Consider the following 18,370-nt stretch of genomic DNA (forward strand, 5'->3'; position numbering starts at 1 on the left):
AGGGAGACAGAACTGTCTCTCTGCTCTGCCTTGAGCCAAATCAATGACTTGACCTTTAAATTAAACTGTGGGATTAGCTGTTACACAAATAAAATGTCCTATTATTCAAATAGAGTTATGCACTTTTTCAAACCTGATCTTTTATCAGGATACTTCTGAAAGCTGTTTTCAGCATTCTTCCTTTTCCTTCATTAAGTATAACTTTCTTTAAACAACATAATTTAAATGTATAAACAATGGTACTGCATTCCAAAATGGTTATGTGGACTTCTGGTTTGAATTTGGACATGGTCTCTCAAGAGGTTGTATATGTTGTGCTTATATGAATCTATGCAAAGAGTATTTTGTTGTGAAGTTTTCACTACTTTTATTTGTAAAAACTAATCTTTTAAAGATTGCATTGCTGAGCTTTTATTAAACATCCAAGTGCATCTCAACTGAAATGAAAAAGGGCTTCTGAATTTCACAAAATCTTTATTTCACATTATTTGTGTAAATATTTAAAATTACAACCAGGATTGTTTATTACATTGGAGATCCAAGACACATACTCCAGCTTCATAATATACCTTTTCATTTCTTTTTAAAAATCTGTTTTAAAAATTGTGAAATGTTTTACAAATAAAGGTAATAGAGAGAATAAAATTATAAGCCTCATAGAGAATAATATGATAAGCTCCATTGTACTCACAGCCCAGCATTGTCAAATCTTATATGTTTCCTGTATTTACTAAATATCTTTTTTTTTCTAGAAATAAGACTTTATGGATATAGCTAAAATTTTCTGTTTCCATTCATTTCCCCTGTCTCCCTTTCTCAGAAGGAGCCAAATTCATGTATTTGATGCCTTTCATTTCCATGCATGTTTTCACATTTTTATCACATATGTGTCTATCCATAAACTGCATAGAACATTACTTTGCATATTTTAAGTTTTATAAAATGGTATCATATAATCAACGGTAGTGCAGTGAATAAGAGCACAAACTGTGGAGCCAAAGGTGGACTAGAATATCTGCTGTGTTTGTGACTTTCTAAACATTTCCAGCTATCCTCCTTAGCATTGAATCACAATTTGGTTGAAATAATGATATCACAACAGCAAATACTGGTCACATTAATTTTTGATTGACTTTTAAACATAGTTCTATCTACAAACTGAAGGCTAAAACCTGAGTTCAGATCAAACAGCATGTCATTTTTTTTACTATGTATAAAAAATCTGATCAATATACTTCACAGGTCTTGAGGTCTATATCACAACAGTTGCAACTAATGAATATCCTTTCAAACTCTGACTGTTCTGTTATTTCTTCTTGGGATATGGCTGAATTGGCCAAGTGGGTGTTTTATTGGTCTTAACTTACTGAATGGTAGGTTGTAAACCTTAAAAATGTTTCAACAACTCATAAAGGGATAAATACCCCAGTTAAAAGTCTCTGATGATTGGGATCTTAGACTACTAACCTCATTAAGTTTCATCTGGTAGTCCTTTTGAAAAAATATTCAAATTTTATCATTTTGTCTTTCTGAAAATTGCAAGAAAGTATTATTTTTTAAAAATAGGGACAAATAACTTCACCATTAGTTTTTGCATTTTCTTGTGCTACTAATTAATACACTTTTCCTTCAAGAATATCTAAATGGCTATACAGTTTTGCCCTGCAAAGTGACTTTAAATTGATTCTCAAAGTGTTCTATAAACCATATTTAAATCTGAAAGAATAAAACCTCAGTAAAGACTCCAAGGTTGATCTCATTTTATAATTTGGCACCTAGACATTTGGATGTCCCACCCACTGGGAAACAAGTCATCTACTTTCATTGTTGGTAGCCAGCTCTTCATTTATAGCACTAAGAAAACACATGTCAGGTTTTATGGCTTTGTAAATAAATCAAAAGGCATCTTTGAAATGAAAAAAGAGTATATGAAAGGCATTCCAAACTAATGGATATATCGAGTGCTTATTGAGTACCAAATTTTATTTATCAAGGATCCACCGTGCTAGATAGATGTTCCTACTCTGTGAGGCAGTAAGCATACTACATTTGGTCAGGAAGCAGAAAATTATGATCTAATATTTAAGTCTGGTCTGGTGAGTGTGTGCTCTAATGGTGTAGAGAAATAGCTCAGGGTTTTGGCACGAGAGGAGGAGGCTGCTGCTCCTCACTCTGTCACCGGATATTCTGTTATGCTGGGAATGCTAATCTCTTGGTCTTCAGTTTCTCCTTCGAAAAATGAGGGCATTGGTCTGGATGCTCTTCTATGTATCTTTTGCACAATTCTATGAACTGTAAAGAAGGGACCAATGAGGACTGTGGTATTCAAGAGAGACCTTATGGAGAACATGAAGCTTCACAAAGTCCCAGGAATACGACAGATACTTGGGAGGCAAGCAGTGTTTCAGTTCAGCTCAGTTCAGTCGCTCAGTCATGTCTGACTCTTTGCGACCCCATGGACTGCAGCACGCCAGGCTTCCCTGTCCATCACTAACTCCCGGAGTCCACCCAAACCCATGTCCATTGTGTCAGTGATGCCATCCAACCATCTCATCCTCTGTTGTCCCCTTTTCCTCCTGCCCTCAATCTTTCCCAGCATCAGGGTCTTTTAAAATGAGTCAGCTCTTCACATCAGGTGGGCAAAGTATTGGAGTTTCAGCTTCAACATCAGTCCCTTCAATGAACACCCAAGACTGATCTCCTTTAGGATGGACTGGTTGGATCTCTGTTTGGGCATAACTAACTTGATTCCTGGGCTTCTCAGGTGGCTCAGTGGTAAAGAATCTGTCTGTCAATGCAGGAGACACAAGAGACACAGGTTCGATCCCTGGGTGGGAAAGATCCCCTGGAAAAGGAAGTGACAACCCACTCCAGTATTCTTGCTGGGAAACCCCATGGACAGAGGAGCCTGGCGGGGTACAGTCCATGAGGTCACAAAAGAGCTGGACATGACTTAGCGACTAAACAGCAACAAATTGATTCCTACTGTTAGATACATGATTGCTTTTAGTTTACAGTGTACAAAAAGTAACTACAAAACTAAGATAATGTATATATTTACCTACTTTTTTTGGCAAGATAAGTTTGAAAGATATTTTCAGGTGATTAGAGGATGACATATTGAGAATATTATTTATTATTGAGTATTTAGCAGCACTAGATCTTTTTGAATATATCAACTGAGGTCAAAGGCAAAATAGGACAACCCATCAATTATAATAACAAAAAACTGCATGAATCTAGACATTATTTTTGACTTTGATCCATGGCTAATATGTTTTGACAACTGGTTCTCCAGGGGAAAAAACAGCACTTATCTATAGCATTTGAGGCTTCACTGGTGGCTCAGATAGTAAAGAATCTGCCTGCAGTGTGGAGAACTGGGTTTGACCCCTGGGTTAGGACGATCCCCTGGAGGATGGCATGGCACCCCGCTCCAGTATTCTTGCCTGAAGAAGCCCCAAGAACAGAGGAGCCTGGCAGGCTATAGTCCATGGGTCGCAAAGAGTCGAACACGACTGAGTGACTAAGCATAGCACAGCATTTGCTGATTTTCATGGTGTAAATGCTCTCACCATGGAGGCTGATTTCAAGCCCCCAATGTGAGGTCACTAACTGGAGTATACAATCAGCTCCTGTGAGCTGGCGCTAGCAGGTTTCAGCACACTATCACAATTTATAATGTGTATATAAAGAATACATTTACCTTTCTTTCTGAACCATTTGAGTATAAATTGCTGATGTAATGCCTCCTTTATCCTTAAATACTCCAGGGTATCTGTTAAGAATAAAGACATTCACTTGAGTAACTTGACTAACAACACAATGATTAAAATCAGGGAATTAACACTGATACAAAATTATTATATACACTACTACACTGTATTCAAATGTTGCCAATTGTCTCAAAAATGCCCTTTATAGCTTTTGAAAAAAAAGTTTGGTCTAGAATCTAATGCAGTATTGTTTATATTTGGAGGATAAAATGTATTTTCTCAGAAGTTTCTATCTGTAGCCCTCTTCCACTTTGCAAATCTGCCTTCATTCTTTTTTCACACCTCTTAATCTTTCCACAAGCAGTTCTAGCACTAATTTCTAGAGTCTAACATTAGACATCTCATCAGCATATAACAGTAAACTTGCTACCAGTGATAGACATCAAATGCTGACAGTGGTTCTAGAGTTTAAATTTTACTTAACGTTGGTAGTTACTAATAAGAAATAGTGTAGTTAAGTTCAAAGAGTCATCTTTGTTGGTTTTTTAGTATTTGTTCTTAATTAATTTTTAATTGAAGTACAGTTGATTTGCAGTGTTGTATTAATTACTGCTGTACAGCAGTGATTCAGTTATACATATATATATTCTTTTAAAAATATTCTTTTCCATTATGGTTTACCATCATCTTTGTTGTTATTAATGTTAATGTCCCTTTTTAGTTCAGTCGCTCAGTCATGTCTGACTCTTTGCAACCCCACGGACTGCAGCACACCAGGCCTTCCTGTCCATCACCAACTCCCAGAGTTTACCCAAACCCATGTCCATTGCGTAGGTGATGCCATCCAACCATCTCATCCTCTGTCATCCCCTTCTCCTCCTGCCTTCAATCTTTCCCAGCATCAGGGTCTTTGCATTTAGTTATTAATATAACCTGGGCTTTATAAATTTGTATGCATGCCAATCACAGACAATCTTATTGGAGGTTCTGGGCAATGCTAAATTTAACCAAATAACTGTAAGCAATATCCGGAAATAGCTAAAAATGTTTATTTGGGGTGTGTATATGCATGTGTTGTTCTGCTAACAACAATGCTTCTGCTTTCAAAAACGATTCCTATTTCTATCAGAATGAGTATCCAGCAACAGTTCCACAATGGCAACAAACAAAATGAAGGCTAATGTAACCATTAAATGTGTTTGGGTTTGAAATGATAAATGTCTCCTGAAGGTATTGAAAACTCCTGCATCACAATAGGACCTTTGAAGTAATTCAGAAGTTTGAGTAGATAGGTCTGCCTGTGACAGGAAGTCTTTTTTTTGTTGTTGTTTATTAAATGTTGGTACTTAAAACTAAGGCAAACCTGTCATCTGTCTATGTAAACAAATCCTATGACGTGGTGAGCTACTTAATACAAATAACTAGGATCAGTGCCAGCATTAAGTGAATGGAAGAATTAGCTACTGATAGGAATGAGTTATTTTGGCTACTATTTCTCAGATGATTTAAGCAGAAGGTACTTTCTTTCCTTGAAATGTCCAAATAGTCATACCAAGTTTCAATTTTGCTTCCATGGAGATCTGGCCATTCAGTGAAGGCTGTGTCTCTGTATGCAAAAAGAAAATGAAAGAAAGAAAAGAAACAAAGAAGAAAATTGAATGGATTATCAAATAGAGACAAAACAAAGATGTTCACTGTAATCATCATCTTATTTCAAGCTATTAACAAAAAGCTCACATACCCTGTCTAAACCTGGACTATGTTTCCAGTGCCACTAAGATCCCACATACTCCATCATCTCTCAGGTTGTCTAACCCTTTCCAATCTGTCTCCCAGAGACAACTTTCTCTAATATAAAATGAGCACATGGCTTCCATGACTTCCCACTGCCTGTAGGATACCAGGCTCCTTCCTTAGCAAAGCATTCCAAGGACCCTCTGGGACTGGGCTCCTGCCTAGGACTCCAGCACAAACTTCACCAGCTCTCCTTTTAATAGAGTTTGTCGGGCTGCATGCCTGCTCACTCATGTCCAACTTTGAGAGCCCATGGACTGTAGCCTACAGGCTCCTCTGTCCATGGGATTCTCCAGGCAAGCATACTGGAGTGGGTTGTGATTTCCTGCTTCAGGGGATCTTCCTCATCCAGGGATCAAACCCACCTATCTGGCATCTCCTACACTGGCAGGTGGATTCTTTACCAATTGAGCCACCTGGTATGTCCTTACTAGAGCTCTTGACCTTCCAATTCCTAGGTGTAAATCAAAGTAACTACTTCTACTTCCAGGAGGAGAGGGTCTCTCTGGTGTGACTTCCATGCCTTTGTTCACCCTCCTCTGTGGGCAAAGCTCTTAATCTTTTGTTTGCCTGATGAATACTAATCTTACCTTGTTTACAAACCCTCTTCTGACTCCTGCCCACGTTCACCTTTGTACACACATTCTATTTTGTCAGTCTTCTATAATAGCACCTATAACACTTGATTGATTCATTTGATCCTATCTTTTCTTAATAGGTTGCAAGCTCTTTGAGGTCAAGGACCATGAATTATTCATGTTTATATCATTAGCTCCTAGCCTATTTTGTGTCTGGCACATAGGAGGTACTCAGTAAACACTGTTGAATGAAGAACAATTGCAACTAGAATTACCTAGATAGCTCAGGGTCCAGTAGGAAGCCACTAGCCACAAGTGGGCAGTGACATTTTAATTAACTAAAATAATAAATTCAGTTCCAGTAGCTATTTGTGGCTATCATACTGGACCACACAGATTTTGAAACTGCCATCATCACAAAAAGTTCTAATACATAGTGTTCATCTAGATAATTCTTTATTCTCCCATTTCAGTTTAATAAACATTGACCTTCTACTATATGCTAACATTTGATGTGAACCAAACATGAATACTATCATTATTATTTAGAAGGCATCCAAAATCTGGTAGGGAGGAGCCTTATAAAATGAGAGAGATCATTTCCACATTGGGACATCAGGGAAGGTTTTATGGAGATTTTTCTCATTCAAACTGGGCATTTAAAGATGAAGAGAGGGAATTTCCTAGTGGTACAGCAGTTAGGACTTGGCAATTTCACTGCTGCGGGCCTGGGTTCAATCCCTGCTAGGGAAACTAAGATCATGAACACTGCAAAGGAAAGAGAAGAAAAACATGAAGAGAATTGAGTGAGGCAAATCTTGGGAAAGGAGAGAAAATAGTGTGAGAAAAGGTATAGGTGGGAAAGTACTAGGAAAATGGGAGGTAATTTCGTTGGCTTAGAATCTATGGTATATGATATGGAGGTTCCTCAAAAACTTAAAAATAGAAAGAACTACTGTATGATCTGGGCTTCCCTGGTGGCTCAGTAAGTAAAGAATTCACCTGCAATGTGGGAGACCTGGGGTCAATCCCTGGGTTGGGAAGATCCCTGGAGGAGGGCATGGCTACCTACTCCAGTATTCTTGCCTGGAGAATCCCATGGACAGAGGAGCCTGGCGGGCTAACTAAGCACATAGCACAGAATGATCTAGCAGTTTCATTTCTGGGAAGTGGAAATGAAAACACTAACTAGAAAAGTTATCTGCACCCCCAATGTTCACTGCCGCATCAATTACAGTATCTAAAACATGAAAACCACCTTACTGTCCATCAGTGGATGAATGGATAGAGAAATTATGGTGTGTATACACACACACAAACACAATGGAATACTATTCAGCTATAAAAAGAAGGAAACCCTGCCGATTGAGGGGTAGGTGAAATGAGTGAAGGAGGTCAAAAGGTATAAACTTCTAGTTGTAAAATAAGTAAGTCCTGGGGATGAGAAAAAGAATGTATAGTATATGAGTAGGGAATGGTTATTTAGGTCATACATTTTGTTTAGGCCATACATTCATTCCTTCAATCATCCAACAAATTTTTTTTTTTGAGCACTTTCAGGGGATTCCCTGGTGGCTCAGATGGTAAAGAGTCTGCCTACAGTGCAGGAGACCCGAGTTCAATCCCTTGGTTGGGAAGATCCCCTGGAGTAGGAAATGGCAACCCACTCCAGCACTCTTGCCTGGAAAATCCCATGCACAGAGGAGCCTGGGGGTGGGGATAGTGGTGGTGGGGGCTATAGTCCATAGGGTTGCAAAGAAATCGGACACGACTGAGTGACTTCACTTTCACTCTATCTTGTTTCAGGCTCCCTAAGTGCTGGGGTTACAACAGTGACCTATATAGACACTGCCCCAGCAAAGTTCATAGTTATGCACGATGAAATTTGGATAAGACTGTGGAAAGCATTTTGTTGTTCAATTGCTCAGTCATGTCCAACTCTTTGCAATCCCATGGACTGCAGCACACCAGGCTTCCCTATCCTTCACTATCTCCCAGAGTTTGCTCAAACTCATGTCCATTGAGTCGATGATGCCATCCAACCATCTCATCCTCTGTTGTCCCCTTCTCCTCCTGCCCTCAATCTTTCCCAGCATCAGAGTCTTCTCCAAAGAGTTGGGCCTTTGCATCAGGTGGCCAACATATTGGAGCTTCAGCTTCAGCATCAGTCCTTCCAATGAATAGTCAGGGTTGATTTCCTTTAGGGTTGACTGGTTTGATCTTCTTGTTGTCCAACGGACTCTCAAGAATCTCCTCCAGCACCACAGTTCGAAAGCATCAATTCTTTCACGCTCAGCCTTCTTTATGGTCCAACTCCCACATCCATACATGAGTACTGACAAAAGCCATACCTTTGACTATACTCAGATGGTATAGAACCTGCCTGCAGTGCGGGAGACCCAGGTTTGATTCCTGGGTCGGGAAGATCCCCTGGAGAAGGAAATGGCAACCCACTCGAGTATTCTTGCCTGGAAAATCCTATGGATGGAGGAGCCTGGCATGCTACAGTCCATGGGGTTGCCAAGAGTCGGACATGACAGAGTGACTTCACTTTCTCTAACTTTCTTTAACTATACAGACCTTTGTCAGCAAAGTGATGTCTCTACTTTTTAATACACCATCGAGGTTTGTCATAGCTTTTCTTCCAAGGAGCAAGCATCTTTTAATTTCATGGCTGAAGTCACCATCCACAGTGACTGTGAAGCCCAAGAAAATAAAATCTGTCAACATTTCCATTTTTTTCCCCACCTACTTGCCATGAAGTGATGGGACCAGATGCCATGATCTTAGTTTTCTGAATGCTGAATTTTAAGCCAGACTTTTCACTCTCCTCTTTCGCCTTCATCAAGAGGCTCTTTAGTTCCTCTTTACTTTCTGTCATTAGGGTGATTTCATCTGCATATCTGAGGTTATTGATATTTCTCCTGGCAATATTGATTCCAGCTTGTGCTTCGTCAAGTCTAGCATTTCACATGCTGTATTCTGCATATTAGTTAAATAAGCAGGGTGACAATATACAGCCTTGATGTACTCCTTTCCCAATTTGGAACCAGTCCTGTATTCCATGTCCGGTTCTAACTGTTGCTTCTTGATCTACATACAGGTTGTTCAGGAGGCAGGTTAGGTGGTCTGGTATGCTACCTCTTTAAGAATTTTCCACACTTTGTTGTGATTCACACAATCAAAGGCTTTAGTATAGTCAATGAAGCAGAAGTAGATGTTTTCCTGAAATTCTCTAGCTTTTTCTATGATCTAATAGATGTCGGCAATTTTATCTTTGGTTCCTCTGCCACTTCTAAATCTAGGTTGTACATCTGGAAGTTCTCGGTTCATGTACTGCTGAAGCCTAGCTTGAAGGATTTTGAGCATTATCTTGCTACCATGTGAAATGAGAGCAATTGTACAGTAGTTTAACATTCTTTGGCATTGCCCTTCTTTCAAACTGGAATGAAAACTGATGTTTTCCAGTCCTGTGGCCACTGCTGAGTTTTCCAAATTAGCTGGCATACTGAGTGCAGCACCTGAACAGCATCATCTTTTAAGATTTGAAATAGCTCATTTGGAATTCCACCACCTCCACTAGCTTCCTTTGTAGTGAGGCTTCCTAAGGCCCACTTGACTTCACACTCCAGGATGTCTGGCTCTAGGGGAGTGATCACATCATTGTAGTTATGTGGGTCATTAATATCTTTTTGTACTGTTCTTTTATGTATTGCCAGATTTTTTTAATCTGTCAGGTCCTTCCTGTTTCCGTCCTTTACTGAGCCCATCTTTGCATGAAATGTTCCCTTGGTATCCATAATTTTCTTGAGGAGATCTTTAGTCTTTCCCATTCTATTGTTTTCTTCTATTTCTTTGCATTGTTCACTTAAGAAGGCATTCTTATCTCTCCTGGAAGGCACTAAATTACCCTAAAGAGATTGTACTTTGTTCCTCAGGCTCTCACACGCAAAGTGTGGACTTTAGACACCTGTGGGCTAGGCTTGAATTGGGAGTTTGTGAGAAATGTAGAATCTGAAGTTCCACCCTAGCCTCAGGCTCACTGAGGTTCTGCCCTAGCCTCAGGCTCACTGAATCAGAATTTGCATTTTATTAAGATTCCCAGGTTAATTTTAAGCATACTAGTGTTTGAGGAAACACCTGGAATAACAGGCAAATTTGGCCTTGGAATGAGGAATGAAGCAGGGCAAAGACTAATAGAGTTCTGCCAAGAAAATGCACTGGTCATAGCAAACACCCTCTTCCAACAACACAAGAGAAGACTCGACACATGGACATCACCAGATGGTCAATACCGAAATCAGATTGATTATATTCTATGCAGCCAAAGATGGAGAAGCTCTATACAGTCAACAAAAACAAGACCGGGAGCTGACTGTGGCTCAGACCATGAACTCCTTATTGCCAAATTCAGACTTAAATTGAAGAAAGTAGGGAAAACCACTAGACCATTCAGGTATGACCTAAATCAAATCCCTTATGATTATACAGTGGAAGTGAGAAATAGATTTAAGGGCCTAGATCTGATAGAGTGCCTGATGAACTATGGACGGAGGTTTGTGACATTGTACAGGAGACAGGGATCAAGACCATCCCCATGGAAAAGAAATGCAAAAAAGCAAAATGGCTGTCTGGGGAGGCCTTAAGAAACACAGGCTGGAATCAAGATTGCCGGGAGAAATATCAATAACCTCAGATATGCAGATGACACCACCCTTATGGCAGAAAGTGGAGAGGAGCTAAAAAGCCTCTTGATGAAAGTGAAAGGAGAGTGAAAAAGTTGGCTTAAAGCTCAACATTCAGAAAATGAAGATCATGGCATCTGGTCCCATCACTTCATGCGAAATAGATGGGGAAACAGTAGAAACAGTGTCAGACTTTATTTTTTGGGGCTCCAAAATCACTGCAGATGGTGACTGCAGCCATGAAATTAAAAGACGCTTACTCCTTGGAAGAAAAGTTATGACCAACCTAGATAGTATATTCAAAAGCAGAGACATTACTTTGCCGACTAAGGTCCCCCTAGTCAAGGCTATGGTTTTTCCTGTGGTCATGTATGGATGTGAGAGTTGGACTGTGAAGAAAGCTGAGCGCCGAAGAATTGATGCGTTTGAACTGTGGTGTTGGAGAAGACTCTTGAGGGTACCTTGGACTGCAAGGAGATCCAACCAGTCCATTCTGAAGGAGATCAACCCTGGGATTTCTTTGGAAGGAATGATGCTAAAGCTGAAGCTCCAGTACTTTGGACACCACATGCGAGGAGTTGACTCATTGGAAAAGACTCTGATGCTGGGAGAGATTGGGGGCAGGAGGAAAAGGGGACGACCCAGGATGAGATGGCTGGATGGCATCACGGACTCGATGGATGTGAGTCTGAGTGAACTCCGGGAGTTGGTGATGGACAGGGAGGCCTGCCATGCTGCGATTCATGGGGTAGCAAAGAGTCGGACACGACTGAGCGACTGAACTGAACTGAACTGAACTGAGTGTTTGAGGAACATTGTAGGCCAGCTGAGCCAGTAAGAGTGTGTGTTAGACATGTAGTCGTGTCCGAATCTTTGTGACCCCAAGGACTGTAGTCCACCAGGTTCCTCTGTCCATGGAATTCTCCAGGCAATACTGGAGTGGGATGCCATTTCCTTCTTCAGGGAAACTTCCTGACCCAGGGATTGAACCTGGGTCTCCTGCATTGCAGGCAGACTTTTTATCAACTGAGCCACTGGGAAGACCTCCAATAAGAAAGTATATAAGTGAATGAGAATACAACGGAGCTAGAAAGTAAGCATAAAAGTAAGGAAGTAAGTGAAAGTTGCTCAGGCATGTCCAACTCTGCCACCCTAGAATTCTCTAGGCCAGAATACTGGAGTGGGTAGCCTTTCCTTTCTCCAGGGGATCTTCCCAACCCAGGGATTGAACCCAGGTCTCCCTCATTGCAGGCGAAGTCTTTACCAGCTGAGCCACAAGGGAAGCCCAAGGAAGTAAGGTAGTGTTCTAATCAGGACTGGGTTGGATGCAAAACAGATTGGACATAGGATTATCACATCTCAGAGGAGAAGCAGGAGAGGTTGGATGTCAAAGATTGAATCTTTTGTATACAGTTTTATATAGCTTCAGTTCCATTAACTGATACTGGAAATACTGTATGTTATTCAAAGAAAAAAAAATCAGCAAATTCATTAATATGATATTTGAGATATCTTAGTATATTTTAGATATGTCTAGTTCCTGTTGACGCCACAGTCCATGGTCTTCTCCGAGTATCAAAGTATCAGGCCCTTAATCATTCAAGTTCATACAATAATGAAGATAAGGATTTCAGAAATTAAATAGTTATTCCCCAGTTCACAAAAAGTTGATCGGTAAATGAGAAATTCAATCTATTAACTTATAATGCAGTAATTACCTACTAACCAGATATTTTTTATTATCAGCATTAAATTTTTTAGTACAAGGTTTTATTTTGAAATAATTTAGAACTTACAAGAAGTGGCAAAAATAATAGAGAATTCCATGTACCCTTCACACAGCGTTTCCCAATGATAACAGCTTACATAACCACAGTTTGTTGTCAAAACCAGGAAATCCACATTGACACAACACTTTATTAACTCAAATACAGACGTTATTCAGAATTCACCAGTTCTTTATACAGTGTACAGTTCTATAAAATTTTACCACATGTAGATTTAAGTTAACATCACTGCACTCAGGATACACAACTGTTCAATCACTACAAAGAAACTCTCTCCCATTACTCCTTAAGTTACTCCTTACCCTTTTCCCTAACCCCAACCCTTGGAAACCACTAATCTGTTCTCCATCACTATAATTTTATCATTTTGAGATTTTATATAGTGGAGTAATAGTGTGTGACTCTCTGAGATTGGCTTTTTCCTCTAAGCATAATACCCTTGAGGTCCATCCAAGTTGTTGTGTGTATCAATAGCTCCTTTTCATTCCTGAGTAGTATTCTATGGTATAAATGTACCATAGTTTGTTTACCATTTACCAGTTTATGGACATTTGGGTTAATTCCTGGTTTTGCTATTAAATGTAAATTTTCCATAAACATTTATGTATATGTTTTTGTGTAAACCAAGTTCTCATTTCTCTGGGATAAATGGTCAGGAGTAAGATCGCTGGGTCATAGGGTAAGTGTGTGTTTAACTTTATAAGAAAGTGCCAAACTGTTTTCAGGAGTAACCAGTATAAGACCTTAAAAATTATGTAAGTAATATATGATCAGTTTAAAAAAATTAATGTAAGATAACTATGTATAAAGTGAAAAGTTAAATTACAAGCCCTGGAATCCTATACTACCTATTTCCTGAGAGGTAACTATTGTTGGGTTTCCTGTATGTTCTTTGAGAATGTTTTATGGCTATACAAGCACATATATTTATTTGTAAATACACACTGACAAACAGGACCACACTATAAAAGCTATTTGCAACCTGATTTTTTTTTCATTTAACCTATCCTAGGCATGTTTGTGTATCAGTAGATATATACATACTTAATTGCTTTAAAGGTGGGCATAGAACCCCATTATATGGATGTATGATAATTTACTCAATCAGTTCCCTAATGACACCATTTCTATCATGGTCAGTTTCTCTTTATTACAAAACTATAATAAAAATCTATGTGTATCTTTGTGTAACTTGCATGAGCATATCTGTATGATAGATTCTTAGGAATGGAAATGCTAGATCAATTTTACATGAGATTTTTTTTTTAACAATTTACACTCCCACCAATGGTATATGAGAATTCTTACTTCTTCACCAACATTGAGTATTATCAGAATTTAAAATCTATGCCAATCTTGTACAAGTGGTATTGAATTTGTATGTCTTTAGTGGTAAATGAAGTTGAGCATTATGTTGAGTATTATGTTTTATATATTTATTAGCCATTTCTGCATTTATTGTCCAATAAGTTGACTGTTTATATCCTTTGTTCAGTTTTCTACTGAATATGTTTATCTTATTGATTTGTGAGAGTTCCCTGGTGGCTCAGAGGTTAAAGCATCTGCCTGCAATGTGGGAGACCAGGGTTCGATCCCTGGGTCGGGAAGATCCCCTGGAGAAGGAAATGGCAACCCACTCCGGTATTCTTGCCTGGAGAATCCCATGGATGGAGGAGCCTGGAGGGCTATAGTCCACAGGGTTGCAAAGAGTTGGACACAACTGAGCGACTTCACTTTCACTTTGTATATTAAGGAAATTAGCTTTTCATTCATGTAGCAAATATTTCTTCACAACTTATAGTTTGTCTTTTGCCTTTGTTTATGGTATATTGGCAACCCACTCCAGTACTCTTGCCTAGAAAATCCCATGGACAGAGGAGCCTGGTGTCCATGGGGTCACAAAGAGTTGGACACGACTGAGCGACTTCACTTCACTTCACTTCAATGCATAACTTAAAATTCTTGTGAACACAGCTTATTCATCTTTAAACTTTTGGATTTTAGGTCACATATATGTATGCTGTGTAAAGTAGGAGACTATCTGGAAAACCTAATTATAATCAGAAGCTTGCTCCATTTACATGGAGTCAGAACAAAAGAATTGCGGTATGCTTTATTCATACTCGTGATCAAACCGGAGGATCATCTCCGCTACATTGAGGGGTAAGCATTACTAAAGACCAAAATATTTTTGCATCACATAGTGTTCTCCTCCTCACACAGTATCAAATATTCTAACTATTAAATTTTACTTTTTCAGTATTTATCGGGCACCAAATGCTTCTGCCATTACTATATTATCTCATGAAGGACATGTTACAAATAATGAAGATTAAAAGCTTATTTTACATCAGTTACATATTTCATATGATGACAGTTTCTCACCTTGTCTTCAAATTCTAAGGGTGTACTCTCCATCTTTCAGTACCCCAGGAAATAAATTCCACTTCTCAGGACAGGACTGGGGCCCGCAGCACTTTTCTGAACAAACTCTAGAAAAAAAAGGGGGCTACGGTGAAACATTCTTGAATATTGGTGTATATCTGCTATAAAATTTATTTCTGATGTTATACCAGTTATTAATCTTCCTCAGTGGTTTTTTTTTTTTTTACAAAATGAAAGTAAGTTTACTAAACAGAGGAACTTTTCAATTTTGTTCAAAGTATAAAATTGTTTAAAGAAGTCTCAGTTGCTACATAGACAATCAGCTGAGGATGTAAATTTATAAAATAAATGAAAAACTATTTGTACCGTGTACTATAAATGTGATGTTTGGAGCAGAAAATCAGTAATTTACAGCTAATACTTAAACAGGAAATCATTTAATATCAATTGATACTAAATTGGCACAAGTGAACTAAATTAATGTAAAATGATTTGGTACAGAGCCCATTTTTTTCTATTACTTTAAGTGTAATTTTGCATTAACTTATATAACTGTAAATTTTCCACTACTCCCTATTTAATGTTCTAGCTGCATCCTTAACTTGAATCTATTAAAAACTGTATAACATTCCACCAAAGATGGTCTATAAAAGAAATGGAAATTTATTTTGAATAGTATTCCACTCCACAAAGTTCTAGAGGTAAGTAAAAATGTTTCAGGTTTTAGATGTTTAACTTTTATTGTCCAGTTGATTAAATATACCATAACTCTTTTTTGAAGTTGCACGGGAAAAAGAAACCGAACAAAACCCAATGACCACACAGGATAGGAGAGAAACTGAGACAGGAGTGACAGGGATGTAATTGAAGGACTGAAGATAACCATTATTTTGCATTAGGAAATGCTTTAGAAGCTCTATCCGGTGACTTCCTCACCATTTACACGGGGCTTGCATTATTTCTCCTTTGGAAAATATGTCGTTATTAAATACATTTTTTTCCTTCTGATTGAAATCTAATTTAATATTATAGGAATAGCTTAAAGAAACATACAAAAAGAAAAAAGAAACAAAGAGCTCTTCTTAACACTATTGTGTGACTCTGTAACAGCCAGAGAAACATTGTAATAGGTCACTTCTCCCCGTCCTGGGAGAAGCGGCGCTACCACGGGGACAGGCCCTCCCGGAGTTGACTCCGCCCCCACCCCCGACCCAGAGAGCTCGCGGCGGTCCAAGGTCCGGGACGCTGGATGCGAAACAAAAAACAGAAAGGGTGATAGAGACTTAGAGCTAACTGGGTCGGAGGAGCGATAAGGGGATCTTTTCGCATTTCAAACATCTTGAGGGAAGGGCGAGGAGGAATGATAAGAAGGAACCAAAAATTCTTAACTAAGTCGCGAGGCCGCCTCCGCCCACGCTTCCAGGAAGACGGTGGATGAGCGGGGGAGGCGGGGAAGACCAGGGAGGTGCTCCCCGACTCCTTCTGCCCGAATTTCGATTTCCCTCCACTCCGCTTCGTCCCGGGCCTCCCCTCCGCTCAAGAGTGCAGAATAAACTGGCGGAGCGCGGGGCCTAACCTAGTAGCCCAGTTCCCTAAGTCTCTCAGACCCTGGAGAGAGACCGAGCACGTTTTCTGCGAGACCGTACTAGCGGTCTAAAGGAAAATAATAGTGTTTTTTTCCCCTCCAGTGCTAGGTCTTCCCGGTGGAGAATCAGCTCGTTTTCTCTCCACATCCGAAGCCCAAAGCGAGCAAAACACAACAAAAACTCATAAAACAACCCCCCTTAGATCACTTAGGATCAGGTGCCCGAGTTGCACGAGTTGACTTCTTTCGGTGGGAAGGAGTAGGGGGCGCGGGGAAGCGAGGGGCCGGGATCTAAGGCCAAAGGCTCCCTCGCCGGGGCGTGTCACAGTAGGGGACCTCGAAGGGTGATGCCCGACTGGGCTGCCACCTCGGGCGGCACGGCGTTGGGAGGAGGGGGCCGGGGCACCAGTTCCCAGGGAGCCCAGTTTCCGATTTCCCACAGCGCGGGGCTCCTCCGGACATCCCTACCGCCCTCCCCTCGACCCCCCAATAAAGAAAGAGGAAACGCGGCGCGACCGGCTGCGCGGCGGAAGCGCTGCTCAACGAATGAGTAAATCAGGCGCGGGCACGGCACCTTGTTTACCCCACTCGGCGGCGCGCCCCTACGGGCGCCTCGTTGAAAGGCGGCGTCGGAGACGCTGAACCCGGGAGGCAGTCGACCCCGATTGGCTGGTGATTGGGAGGAGGACGCTGGGTGGGAGGGCAGGGGGCCAGGCGTTGCAGTGGCGACTCTCTGCCGCTAGATGACGCTCCCTCCCAACGGGAGCCGGGCGCGGGTTCGCGGCCGACAGATGGCGCCTGCGCGTTCCATTCGCCTCCAAGTCGCCGAAGAGCGAACACCCCAAACAATCCCGAAGCGCCACCAAAAAAAAAAAAAAAGAGAGAGAGAGAGAGAAAAAAAAAAAAAAAAACCCGCCGGATCCGACCGCCACTTTCAAAACCCCCCACCGCTCTAGAACCGCGGGAGCTTCCGTCCCTGAGTAGAATTCAAGGGTGTAAAAGAAGAGGAAGGGAAAAATATCTTGTACCAGCCCAGGGGTGAAGAAGCCCCCGGCCTGAGAAAGCAGGAAGGAGGAGTGGGGGAGGCGAACAGTCTCGTTGCTGCCTCTGTGTACGCTGAGGGGGGAGGTAAGTTATAAAATGGCGGAGGCGAAGCTTCTAGAAGTTTGGAGGGGCACCCGGAGGGCGCGGGGCCCACCGTGAGGCGCGTGTGGTTGAAATAGGGCGCGAGAGAGGAGTTGGGAGGGAAAGACACTGGGCACTCTGGCCGTTTAATTTCTTCTCTTATTCCTTTACCCCAGCGGGGCCCGCTGTGGAGCGGGCGGCCAAGTGAAGCCGGGGAGAAGCCTCCTCGTCCCCGCGTAACCCCCGGCCCTTCTTTTCTCCCCTCTTTCCCCAAGTCGCTCCCTCAACACTACCAAGGAACTTCCAACCCCCTCCCTTTCCTCCCTACCTCCTACTCCTAGAGTGGCTTTCTACCGCAGGACTCTTCTTTTCGACTACCCTCGCTGAAGGCTTTCTCTTCCTTCCCTCGCCCCGCTCTCCCTCGGGGCCTCTACGGAGACCCCCCCAATGGGTGGCCCAAAATGGAGAACGCGGAGCAGCGCAAGATGGAGGCTCTGCTTCTCGGTGTAGCGTTAGATTTAGGTGCCTTTTCTCCGGCAGGCTCTTAAGCCTGGGAGAGCCCGAACTGGAGGTGGGGTGGGGTGCGAGCCGTAGTGGGGGAGGCAGGCCGGGCGGCCGCGGTCAGGATGGGGGAAGAGCGCGGCATCGCGGCGAGGGGAAGGAAGAGAGCAAAATGGTGGTGCTGGGAACCTAGGGGGGAGGGGAGGCGAGGAGG

At 41.4% G+C, this 18,370-nt stretch overlaps 1 protein-coding gene and 1 long non-coding RNA gene across 2 annotated transcripts in view; one reads left to right on the top strand and one right to left on the bottom strand.

Moving 5' to 3' along the window:
- Positions 1-454: 454 nt before the first annotated feature.
- LOC106503791 lies at positions 455-18,353 on the bottom strand. Its single transcript, XR_001917610.1, has 5 exons — positions 17,984-18,353; positions 14,946-15,052; positions 5,269-5,322; positions 3,707-3,778; positions 455-2,292 (listed from the first exon to the last, which is right to left on the bottom strand). It is a non-coding gene; the product is annotated as an uncharacterized LOC106503791 (long non-coding RNA).
- STAG2 (stromal antigen 2) overlaps positions 17,416-18,370 on the top strand; it is a 129,144-nt gene continuing 128,189 nt past the window's right edge. Inside the window, exon 1 of the mRNA XM_018044159.1 lies at positions 17,416-17,658. The gene's annotated coding sequence lies outside the window, so the exon portion shown is untranslated. The remainder of the gene's footprint in view (positions 17,659-18,370) is intronic.

Source organism: Capra hircus (assembly GCF_001704415.2).
Source record: "Capra hircus breed San Clemente chromosome X unlocalized genomic scaffold, ASM170441v1, whole genome shotgun sequence".
NCBI classification, from domain to species: domain Eukaryota; kingdom Metazoa; phylum Chordata; class Mammalia; order Artiodactyla; family Bovidae; genus Capra; species Capra hircus.